We start from the raw sequence: 13,120 nt of genomic DNA, 5'->3' as shown, positions 1-13,120 counted from the left end.
GGAAGAGACTCCCCCAGAGTGTCCTCTCTGGAGAAAAACTCAGCTTGAACATGTTTTAGACATCAAACAATCAGAATAAGAGCGAGCCCCTCTACAGGAATCATTATTGTCATGAGTCTTCTTGCCATAGTTTTTCATTGCCACCAAAATAGAAGCTAAAATTATTTAACTAATTCCAAATATGTCACAGCTCCAAGCTGTAGACATTTGACAAAATGAGGAAGCAGATCTCAACCACATTTCTACTTTTTCAGGTTTTTCTCCAGGGCATTACCAGATCATTAGAAAAGCTTTCCTGCCTGAGAGGGACCAATGTGATTATTTATGCCTCAACGTTATACATGAGGCACAGGGTTCCTTTGGGGCTTGCAGCACTCACGCTCCATCTGCCGAGCTGACGCTGACAGAGCGCCCGGGGTTCTTGCAGTAACGCTGTCCCTGTTCTCTGTTCTTTCTCTGTCTCTCTTTTTTATCCCCTCTCTGCTCTCCTCTCTATCCCCCTTTGGTAGGAACACCTACCCTTCTTTATTAGTAAAACAGTTCCCAGGTATAATATCACTGTGTTTGTGCTTTGTTTTCATCTGAGAAGTTCAACAACAGAATTCACAGAATGACTAGGCTGGAAGATCATCCAAGGTCATCGAGTCCAACCCATGCCCTAACACCTCAACTAGACCATGGCACCTATTGCCACATCCAGTCTTTTTCTAAACACCTCCAGGGATGGTGACTCCACCACCTCCCCAGGCAGACCATTCCAATACTTTGTTATTTCTTCCATAAAAAGCTTTTTCCTGATATCCAACTTATATTTCCCTTGGCACATCTTGAAATTGTATCTTCTCGTTCTGTCAGTTGCTGCCTGGAGAAAGAGACCGACCCCAACTGGCTACAATCACCTTTCAAGGAGCTATAGAGAGTGATGAGGTCAACCTTGAGTCTCCTTTTCTCCAGGCTAAACCACCCCAGCTCCCTCAGCTGTTCCTCACAGAGCTTGTGTTCCAAGCTCAAGCATCTCAACGTCCTTCAGATCTATCAAAAAAATCCCCCTGACTCCCCTTTTTACAATGGGATGGGACACTGCCAAAGAAATTTTCTGGGAGAAAAAAATCCAGTTCTGTGAGCCTTAATCATACTTCTGAGGCTCTCAAAACTGTCTTGTAGAGTGATCTACTTTCACGGATTATCCTTGCAATAAATAAGCGATAAATAACTATACCGGCAAGAAAAACTATATGGCAAAAAAACCACTAAACTGACCACACTGGCTGAAGATAGGATATGAAAATACAGGTTATAAACCACAAGTTGTCACAGTTTTTTAGAAATCCTTTCCTTTGTGCACTGCAAATCCACAAGACATTTAAGGAAGCACTGTAGAATATAAGAAAAGTTAAACACACAAATATGTTTGGAGGCAAGAACTTCAAATGTCAGACCATAATCACCTTATTTGTACCCATGTAAAAGAGCATTCCTGAAGGAGACTACTCAGTGGCTCTAACTGGAACTGTAACATGTCCTAACAAATTCACAGACCTTGCAAAAGGTGCTGTCAGCTTTGGCATACTCATTTCGTACTCTTCAGCCTAACACCTGGAAACAAGATAGCATGAAGAGTACCAACATTTAATTGTAAAAAAAAAAAAGACGAAAAAAAGAAGAAAATCTAGCCTTCTTGATCAAAGAGCAATGTTTAAAACCATTAAGGACATGTTTATGTGCAGCAAGAAGGCTGTTAAGACCCCCTAACATTTACTTAGGTGTGCTCTTGAAAAGAATCCATGGTTATTAAATAAATCTAATAACTCAGAGAACCACTTCTGCATGTGTGACTTTGGCATTTCAGATTAAAAATGCATACATATGAGTTACACTGCTGTGTCATAGCAACTTTATACATACGGTGTCAGTCAAAATCAACAGAGGAGAAATTCATCCAAAGGTTCAATCAGATCTTAAGACAGTTGAATCATTCTTGGAGGCGTCTTTCTGTCTCAGTTAATTAAAGCTTGAGCATAAAAGACAGTGCTCAGTGAGGTGTCTAAGACAGAGATGAAACTGGGATCTAATTGATGGGGGGTAAAAGCTTTTTTTCCTTACAGCTATATTGTTTGATTAGAACCCCAAAAACCTTATACCAACTCACAATGAGCAGGATGGGGCACAGCATGGCCTGAAAAGGCAGTGTCAATGGTTTCTAACAATATACTTGTAGGAATTTTAACTCCTTAACTAAAGGCACCAAATGCTAAAATACTGAATTTGCGTTCATTTATAAGTGTGTTCCTAATACTTGTGCAGGTTCATTAAAAGTGGAACTGATTGAAAGTAAAGAAAAAACCTAACATGAAATAAGCTGGTAAGAGGACAGTGACTAAGCAGGACCCATAGAAGGTGTACTTTGTGGCACCAGGTCGCTGTACACAGTAGAGAAAGGTATAAGCACAGTGTTTGACAGCTCTGAGATAAAGCTCAGTGATGCCATGGAGACAGAGCAATCACCTGTCACTCTGCCTCCCCCCTCCCCAGTCTCACCCCTGCCTCTCTGCTTGCCACTGCAAACCCCGAGCTGTCACCACAGAACATAATTAGGAACAGAAGACAAGTCTCATGCAGAGGGATGCCAGAGAAAAAGATTTCAGGTGTTTGTGCTCCCACGTAAGCTTGCTGGCTCTGCAGGACCTGCCTGTATTTAGGCACTGAATTAGGATTAACTACAAAAGGATTTCTACTAATTAAAAAGCAATGCTGGCTTGTCTTTTAAGACAACAGAGAGGAAGAGGGGAAGCAATTTTCAGAAATAGCACAGGCTGTTTTTCCTCCTCAGTATCATCTTGTTTGTCTGATTTGTTCCATCTTCACAATACAACGTAATGTATTTTTTGTACAACATTATAATTTCCTGGGACAAGGAAATACACTCCTCAAAGATGCATAATCTTAACTGAACTGAAACCACTCTGTGGGCTGTTTTCTGAATGTTTCACTTGGAGAAAGGGCATACAGGATGTCACCACCCACAGACAGAACAGTCTCAGAAACTCTGGCACCTCTTTTTCACCACTAAAACAAAGCGGGTTTCCTCATACTTGCAAATGACAGTAAGTCATACAATTGAAGCCAGAAAAGATTAGGCATTTCTGTCAGAAAAACACTTGAAATTTTTGGAAAAGGTCTAGGCAGCTTTTTCCATGAGCTACAAATTGCCTCAGTCAGTTGCCTTGTAGTGTGATCTTAACCAGCACAAAGAAAGAACTTGCCTTTATCCTCACAAAGTTGTGTTTAGAAAGCAGTGAGCCCAAGAACAGTTACAATGGTAACATCCATGTACTCCAGAAAAAAAGCTCCCCAAAGAACAAACTTGGAAAATGATAATGCAAATCCAGTGATCTGAGTGGAAAACTCCCCATTTAGGGCTGCACACAGCTGGCTCAGCAAAATCCTTGTCTTCTTGCCAACTGAGTACCTACATTAGAAAAATGCTTTTTTCTTTTTTTTTTTTGTTTCCCAAGAAGGAAATTTCTGCTTTCATATCTAGTCTAGATCAGGAGAGGGACTGCATCTGATTCTGCTATTTCATGGTTTTCTTCTGAAAGAAGAGTAGGCCTCCCCCAGACACCAGTAATACAAAGGCATTAAGTACCACATCAAGGTTTCAAAAACACTTGCAGGAGAGAACCTGCATGTCCAACGGTAGAAAAGTACTGGAAAACATTCTCATCTTGTAACATCCAAAATCCCATCTGCTTGTGTGACATTCAGACCTGGAACCCAGCCCTCAATCCCACGCAAAATGCAACCTCATACCAGCTTTTAAATCTTTGTTTCTCCAACTGAAGCAGAAAAAGCAGCATCCATAGGACTCAGGCTTTTGATAACAGTCACTAAATGATTCAAGCCTGTGAAGTATGATATTTATTAGAACCTAGTGAAACAATAAGATTTTCTTACAGAAATAGCATGAATTTTAACATCTCAAAATTAGGCTTATTTATCTACAATAACAGCCTTTTGTTTATTTCATTCTTAAATAATTTATTCCTTTTTCATTCAGATACAAGTTTAAGTACAGATCAGAACCTGAGCATCTACTTTTATTAGCATAGGACTAAATGATGAAAAAGTTACTAGCTGTGCTGCGAGCAGAATGAAGGTCATGTATCAAAGGTAGCCCACAGATGGCTTTCTTTACAATGAAAAAAGGGTTTCAAGTATTGATTTTTACTATACTTGTGCTTATGCAAGGTGCATACAGTAATATGGATGATAATAAACCAGCAGGATACTGGATGCAAAACCAATTAACAAAATAATCAATTGACTGCAGTACTGCTCTGGAAGGGCCAGGAATTGCAGCACTCTACTGTGCTCTCTGCTCCCAGGAATGCCAAGACAATCAAGTTCCCCATTTTAAAGGAACAGGGTTAATTGCACTGATGAGATCCTGCAGTTAAATGAGTCTGTTATATCGAACATAAATGACAGATTTACTAAATTATACCAGTGGGTGTACAAAAGTGGAACAGTACCCACAACTTGAACCTCAAATACCAAGAACTTCAAAGCAGGAGAATTTGAATCAAATTCCAGAGGAAGAAGGCAGTCCCAACTTGCCTATTTGATGATATCAAATAGGCAAGTTGGAGGATTTGGGGGGAAAAAACCAGCCAAACAGTAAACACAGCAGTGAGCTGATCGATCAGGGGAAGTAATGGTTCTTTTTTCTCTAAAGCCTCAGGATCAATACAGGTCTGCTCCTGAAGGTGAAGTGAAAAGTGGAAACTGATAGCCTGTATTATGAAGAGGTCAGACTGGTGGTTGGACTCAGGCCCTATAAATTGTACTAAAGATTAACATCCCTTGAAGGTGGTTTGGAACAGGGTGTCCAGATGCACAAAGGCATCACCAAATAAACCACCTTCTGACAGTGGAAAGCTGTACTGACTGTTGGCAACATTAAGTTCTGATATCCAAAGAAACATGGTGGCAACAAAAGAGAGGGAGAAAAAGTTCAATTGAGCCAGTGATCTGCATACCCAACCTGTTGGAAAACATACCAGCTTAAAAATTTTTATGTCAAGTGGTTTTGTTTTGCCTTTGCCTGGGGAAAAAGAATTTTAGGTTTCCTTCCAGGGCACTGTTGCTCTAGGTGAGGTCTGATGAACTTGATATCTTAACAGACTACTACTAGCCTGAAAGATAAAGAGCCATCAGTGGCCATCTATGAACATCTACCCCAGACTGCCTGTGGCAGAGCCAGAGACATCTCCTCTGGAAAAGACTGATAAGAAAATTAAAGAATGAGAACTAATTAACATCAAAAGTGAAGGAATCCAGATCCAATAGGAGACCAAATACTAAGAACTGTGCAACTTGAGACCAATGAACACTGACCCAATTAGTTTCTATGAGTTTTGACTGTATAAAAGATCTGAAAAATCTAGTAAATGCCACGTGTCATGGAATGATTCTCTCTGCACACCCAGGCTATGTGTGGATGAGATGATTTCTGTGGTACATCCTGGCCGGATAAATAACATAGTGCCTTGACTCTCCTAACATTAAAAATGACGTTGGAGGGGTTTGGTTTTTCCTGCAGTTTCGGCAATAAACCCTTTAGAAAGTTATGAGAATGGGACAGCATGTACATACAGGAGCTTTTAGGGGTATTATCCATAAATGACATCCCTCTGCTGCTAAAGCCAATACAGAGTTAGTGGGTGTATATTTTCCACCTCCGATTTCTAAGTTTACTTAGACAAAGACATTTAATTTTACTATCCACTCCATATCATAAGAGGTATATATATAAGAGAAATACAATGTCAGAGACAACCACCCACCTCAGGTTCTACATTTTTGTAAAAGCCACAAAGTAACCAAGTTTTGCATGACTCTCCACAAAATAAAAAGAATAACATTGAAGCTCCTCAACACAAAGCTCCACCTAGCAAAATGGAAGTACAGATCTACTTGAACTGCAACAAGACGAACCATGCAAAACGGAATCACTTTTAAATGGTGATGGGGACAGCCCATTTCTGTACGTGAAGCGATAAGCAGGGGTGGAGAAGTGGCTAAACGCCATTCAGACAGCATATTGGGTTTGGATGGCCTGGTGTTGGTAGGAGTGGCTTCTCTGAGAAGCTGATAGAAGCTTCCACCATGTCTGGCAGAGACAAGCCCTGGCAGCTCCAAAGATACACTTGCCACTGGCAAACCTGGGACAATTACAAGTGGTGGTAACACCTCTGTGATAGCACATTTAAGAAGAAAGAAAAAGAAAAGAAGTTATTGTGCAGTTGTGATTGCCAGAGGAGAGTGGGGAGACAATATGTGAGAGGAACAGCTCTGCAAACACCAAGGTCAGTGGAGAAGGAGGGGCAGGAGGTGCTCCAGGCACCAGAGCTGGGATTCCTCTGAAACCTGTGGTGATGACCATGGTGAGGCAGCTGTGCCCTGCAGCCTGTGGGGATCCATGGGGGTGCAGAGATCCACCCACAGCCCATGGAGATCCATGGGGATGCAGAGATCCACCCACAGCCCCTGGAGATCCATGGGGATGCAGAGATCCACCCACAGCCCATGGAGGAGACCCATGCCACAGCAGGGGGATGCCTGAGAGGAGGCTGTGACCCTGTGGGAGGCCCATGGACAGAGGAGCCCAGGCTGGAGCAGCCTGTCCTTGAAGGACTGCACCCCACGGAAGAGTGACCCCGCTGCAGCAGTTTTGGGAGGATGCTGCCCATGGGATGGACTCACACTGCAGCAGTTTGCAGGGAACCATTGCTCCTGGGATGGACTCACACTGGAGGTTTGTGGAGAACTGTCTCCTGTGGTGGCCCCACAGTGGCACAGGGGAACAACTCCTCTCCCTGAGCAATGGAAGAAACCACGGATGATGAACTGACCACAACCCCATTCCCTCTCACCCTGTGCCACTGGACTAGGAGGTAGAGCGGGGAAGGAGGGAGGGGTTTCTAAGGGTTCATTTTTCATAATCCTGCTCTGATTTTGCTAGTGTAATAAATTTAATTCATATCTCTAATTACAGCCTGTTTTGCCCATGATGTTTGATGAGTGATCTCCCCCAGTCCTTATCTCAACACATGAACCCTCCATTATGTTTTTCTCTCCCCTGTTCAGAGGAGTGAGAGAAAGGCTTTGTCAGGTGCCTGGCAGCTGACCAGGGTCAACCCATTACAGGAAATTGATGCTTTTTGTTGTGACAGAGTCAGATCCATCTGCCTGATTTCAAACTTTCTGAGCCTGTTTTGTGGCCCAGACAGCACAAACAGGGATATCAGGGGGGCTTGTAAGTGTCATTGACCATCCAGTTCTTACTAATAAAATGAGAACTGCTCCTCTCAAGCAAACTAATGACTTTCAAAGGCTCTCATGGATCTCTCCATACCTAGCAACAAGTCCCTGTTGCTAAACGTAGGTGTTTCTGGAGGATTATTCATAACAACTTCTCCAAGTGTCTCTTCTAGTTATATCCATTAATCCCCAGGGAGTGTTTTGTATAGGGACTTACCCTATAGCAAAAATGTAGCAGCTGTTACAGCATAAATCCTCTGTTAGAGCACAAATCCTTAGAAACTTGGAAGTTTATCAACACAACTTTCCCCACTACTTCTAAGCAAAGGACAGATGAAGAATTTACTTTTTTTTTTTTTTCAATTTCAAAGATTTCATAAAAGGAAAAATGCATCTCTTTCCATAAAATACTCATATCACTCTTGGTTTATGTATTTTTAAATGGTTATTTTCACCATGGCAAGCACAGACAGCATGAGAATAGCTTTGATTTCTAGGAAAAGTAACATTCCCTGTAAAATAGCTTTTTCCTTGTCCATGTTTAGCCATCCCTCTACCTTGCTTTTACTTTTTTTGTTTTGTTACTAGTTGAAACAATGTCACTGGATATCAAGGACCTGCTGGGTTTTTTTTATTATTACCCTTGGATATTCTGGACGAGTTCTAGTTTTACCCTTTCTGTAACCAGCCCCATTTGCCTGACCAAACAAGTCTAAGCCTACACAGACCATCAGCAGATACTAAAATCTCTGGACACTCATGCTGTCCTCAGTGATCCCTCCTGGCACACCTCATTTTTACTTGACTTTTTACTTTTGTTTTGCTTGTGTTCCTTGAACTTTTTCTCCATCCCTCTAAATGTGACACATTGCAATGTGTCACACTTGTGGGTGAACAAAACAGGAACCAAACACTGTAGAAAAAACTCTAACAAAAGACTTACTGATTGCATTCCACATTAAAACTTGGCATAGCTGGGACTGCTTATTAACTTCTCTGCAAAAATCACAGAAAATCATAACACTAGAGGTACAGCCATTTAGGAAACCACCCCAGAAGTTCATCATCAATCAGACAACAGTAAAATATGAAGCTGAGCAGCCTGAGTTCAAAGGTTTCACACAGGAAAATAACCTTTCTTGATGAAAACACAACTTAAAGGACTCCAGTTTCAACCAAGTTAATATGTTTTTTTAAAAAAAAATACACAAAAATTACCTTCCTTCTGCCTTTTTTTATGACCTTTTGTTTTCCTGATATTAGTTCAGTTCTTGGTAAATAAGGAGCTTTTGAAAATAAAAGAAGGGGAAAGGAAATCAATATTTTTGTCCATTTAGCAGGCCTCTCACAGTTCAGTGACATTCAGGAAGCAGAGAGTAGAGACAAGGAATCAATGTGTAAGAGGAGACTGCAGATCATATTCAACCTGCTCAGCTAAGCAATCAATAGCTCCTCTAGCTTCTACTTTGAAATGCAAGTGAGCTGGTCAAGCTGCAACGTAAAATCAATGCTGAGCATGGATGGTTTACAATGGAAAATGCCAATTTGGTAAAACAGAAATTTTCATAGGATCATGCCCTCTTTGACAAGATTTTTTTTTTGCCCCAGGATAGAATTTATTAAGGGGAAACACTTAGACAGAGGAAAAAGCCCTGCACATCTTGATATGCAGTGCACTGCCTCAAGAACAAGCAAATTGGTTCATATATCTACTTTCTCTTCAGTGTGGCAGGAGAGGCATATCAGGATCTACACTATCACAGGTGATGGCTATTCTCAGAAATCTGGTTCTGGGTATTTTTTACACTGCTTAGATGAGCATGGGAGCAAGAGCACTTCTGAAATCTTAAGAAGTTTCCCAAAGAATGAAAAACTGCTTCTTATTCTATGTAACACCAAAAAAGACAAAATAAATTTTATTTTCTTCAGTGCCTTATTGCAAGATAGCACAACAGTCACTTCAGTTACAAAATCAAAGATCTCTGTAAGAAAGAAATTCCCTGGAGTTGGGCTATAACTATATATTAGTCCTTCCAGTCGACATGCAGAGACTGCAAACCACAGGGACACACTATCAGCAGCTTATAGGTAAATTTTGCACTTTGCTGTCTCACCAGTTACATGGGTCAAAGAAATCATCAGCCTTTCCAAATCAATCAGAATAATCACCCCTCAGTGTGGGTATAAACAGCACGCCTGGTGACAGAAAAGAAAATTGGGCCTTGTGTATATAAGTCATTATCAATTCTACCTAGCTGCAAAATTAGGAAAACTGTGACTTGCAGAAACTTTATCTTACATTCCTTTGCCAAACAATGCAGATATGACTTTCTTAAAACATTATGCTTAGAAAAAAAAACCCCTGCATTCTCCTTCTTCTTCAACAGTAAAAATCTTTTTGTGGAGTGATTTTTACTTATTACAAAGAACACCATCAATCTTTGAGGCGATAACCAGAGTAGGTCTAAGTTACATGTACACCCTCTCTGTGGTATAAAAAGGGTTTTAGTTTAAATGGGAAACAGGCCCAGATCACATTTAAGATTGCAAACCTTTTGGCTGTATCTGTGCAATACAAAGAAGAGAGATGATCATATGATGCTGAATCTTCTAATTTAATTATTCTTCTCTGTCATCAATACACTTGTAACTTTGGACCATTTTTATACCCTTGGGCAGTCATCCAGCAATGGACTTCCCTCCTACTGCACAACTCACTGGTCCTATTAGGAGATATGTACTCCACAATCCACCTTTATATAACCTCCTTTTCAGGATTCCATTAGTACAGTAGCTGCATCCACACAAGTTATGAATACCTGATACATCCCAAGAGAACAGGAGTGCTCACAGGCTAAAGATTTCTCTAACTCTGTTGGTTTTAAGTTAATTTATTTCACAAAGCAAGTCTTCAGATACGTGGGGACTGTGAGAAAATACCACTTGGAGAAAAATCTGACTAATTTGGTTTGTATGGGAAGACTCAATTGAAAGGTAATGTTATTCTTGTTGAAATGTCCCTTTGACTCACCCTAACACAGAAGAGACTTCTTGTAAATGTGTGAATACTTGTGCTAATGCTCAAACACTTTTGGAGTCATAAAGCACCACTTGTAGCAGCTTCACCTCTAACTTCATGCATTTCCTTTGTAAAGATGCATATTTGCTTTACAGACATTAAGTTTCAGTGTATTCCATATGGACAGATTAGAAGGGCTTTGCAATATACCCGTGGAGGTAAAGTTTAGGGAAACTGAGTCAGCTGGAAGAAATCTTAAAACTAAGTCTGCAGCACATGCTGAAAATACACCCCCTGGTCTCCAAAGTGATTCTGCACTTAAAAGCCAGCTTCTGACCTTTGCTATAACTCATCATACTTCCACTTCATTCTCCACAGCCTCCTTCCCACTCAAATTTCATCTAAATAGCTCATCACTCACCTTGAACCATCTGCTTGGAAAGTTGTAATACGCATTTTCTCTCACAGTATTACTGGCACTGCATACCCTCATTTCCACATTGCAGGAAATCCACCCTAATGTCCCACTCACTGAAGAGCTGCCTGTTGCCCTGTCCTTTATGTCATTTACTTTGCTCTTCACCTGTACTCCACTTCTAAAGTGCTCCTGAGTCAAAAACCCAGACATTTTTATAGAGCTGACCCCCAAACCAAATGACATCACTCCATCATGGTAACCATGGCAGGACCTGTGGGAAACTTCCCTTGTGCTGTGGAGCTTAGAGTAAAAGTTTACTTCAGCTTCCTCTGCTCCTTCTGAGCAGTTGGGCCCCACTGGATCCAGAGGTAGTGAAATACTTTTACACAAAATTGTTGCCAGAATCTCAGCTGAAGAGCAGTTTTCCAGAATAAAAATGGTATCACAGCCCTGGGAGGGAAGGCAGGGAGTCTAGTGTCAGTGATGCTGTCCTACATGCAGTGAGTGAACTAAGCTGAAAATCAATTAATTAATTGAAAATTTAATTAATTTAGATTTAAATTAATTAAAGAAAGTATGAATTAGAGAATTATTTAAAACCAGCTGTGGGTCCTCAAACCTGGAGTCAAGAGGTGACAGTGAAGTAAAGGTTGGCTCCACCATGCAGAATCCAGGCTTTCTCAAAAAACTGGTTTCAGAAAGCGCACCAAGTGCCTTTTGATTGCATTTCCTGGCAGCAACCCTCAGAGTGCCCTGCAGAATGCAATTCTTCTCTCTTGTAACCTCTTCTGCACCATCTTTGCTCAACATAGTTTTTCCTTTCCCTGCTTCTCCTGCTCTGTGAGCAAATGATGCAGTTTGAAGCTGAGAAGGGGTATTTTGGCTACCATGAAAGGGAGCACCTCTGCACAGACAGAAGGACACCACAGACAGCCACACTCCCCTCTCCAGCAGCTCCTGCAGGCCCTGCTCTGACTCGGGTCCTCCCTGCACAGGTTGCTAGGAGGGATCACAGCCCACTGCTGTCAACACCTCCTAGCTAGGTGGCAGTGACAGCTGCAGAAGATCCATTTAGCTTTAATAAAGAACAAAGGTTATTTTTACAAAGCTGCCTGCCTGGAGTGATCTAGCAACAATTGCCAAAGAAGTCTAACCTTATTCTAGTATCTCAAAGCTGTAATAATTAAACTTCAATGTTCATACGAATGGTAGTGGTATACTAGTGAGCTTTTCTTGACCATCTGTAACACATTCAGAGCTCTGCTGCTGTTGCAGCGGAAATGAGATAAAGAATTGCAAAGCACTGATTTTCCTAAAGTGTTGTCTAGTGGATAGTATATGGGCTGCACAATGTCTTCTCTGAGGAAATTTCATAACTAGAAGCCAGACACAAAACAGAAGCCAGTCAGTCTTTTGACAGAGGGAAAACTGCAATTATGCTGCTGCTGACATTCACGTGTCTGCTCACGCAACCAAAAGCAGAGCACTTGTTCACAGCTACTTTATTACAATAATACACAAGACAGAAAAGACATGGGAGCTTGCTCCCATCCATGCCTTTTCCAGCCCAGTAGGAAGCTACTGATGATTTATATTGACTGAGTTGTGCAGGTTGCAATTGCAGTTTTTCAGTGCCTAGATTCAGAGGTTTATGGATCCCCATCAAAAACCACATTAATAAAATCAGCAGAGGTTTATGTATCACTGCTGTACAGCACTGGGTTAGTAGAGTATAGCTGCCAGGGACAGGCCATCTGCCACAGAGAAAGCATCAAAACAGAATCATTTCCAGAGAACAATTTCTGTAATAAGAGGAAAGGTAGGAAAAAATGACAAGTAAGGGATTGGCTTACAAAAAGGAAAGAAACAGACAGAGTCCTACTGACCTGGCCTTTATCCAAACTAATTTTCGTTTTGATACCTTCAGAGGACGGTGCTTGACCCTTGTCAAGACATGCACATCAGAATCCTATCATTTAATTGTCAAATGTTCTCTTTCAGTTCCAGCCTTGGAGCTTGCAGAGTACAGTTCCAGAGTTTGCTGCTGTCCCCCACCAAGGCAGGGATACCCACATCAGGGCACTTTTCCCACCTTGTCCCAGAATCTGGCTGCCATCAATTGGCAGAACAGTACCGTTCTGCACCTGAACTCCTGAACTGTCCCATGCTCATCCTGAGCAGTGCATTGAACTCATATCCCCCCAGCAAAAGCCTACAGCTCTTTTCTTGAAAAGAAAGGCATCAGATGATGAGTGATTTGCAAAGAGATCACATCCTGTGTGAAACCGTAGGCAGGAGAGCTAGCACAGTGCATGGTGAGATCAAAAGTGTGGGGAGAGACACACAGAGCTGGTCCAAGC

At 41.5% G+C, this 13,120-nt stretch overlaps 1 protein-coding gene across 1 annotated transcript in view; it reads right to left on the bottom strand.

Moving 5' to 3' along the window:
- The window catches only part of PCSK2 (proprotein convertase subtilisin/kexin type 2), a 101,110-nt gene that overhangs the window by 51,419 nt on the left and 36,571 nt on the right, over window positions 1-13,120 (bottom strand). The window lies entirely within an intron of this gene.

This window comes from Pseudopodoces humilis, chromosome 3, assembly GCF_049639895.1.
Source record: "Pseudopodoces humilis isolate 2021_Gansu_Grassland_sample_001 chromosome 3, ASM4963989v1, whole genome shotgun sequence".
Taxonomy (NCBI): domain Eukaryota; kingdom Metazoa; phylum Chordata; class Aves; order Passeriformes; family Paridae; genus Pseudopodoces; species Pseudopodoces humilis.
This window is presented reverse-complemented; position numbering and strand designations above follow the sequence as displayed.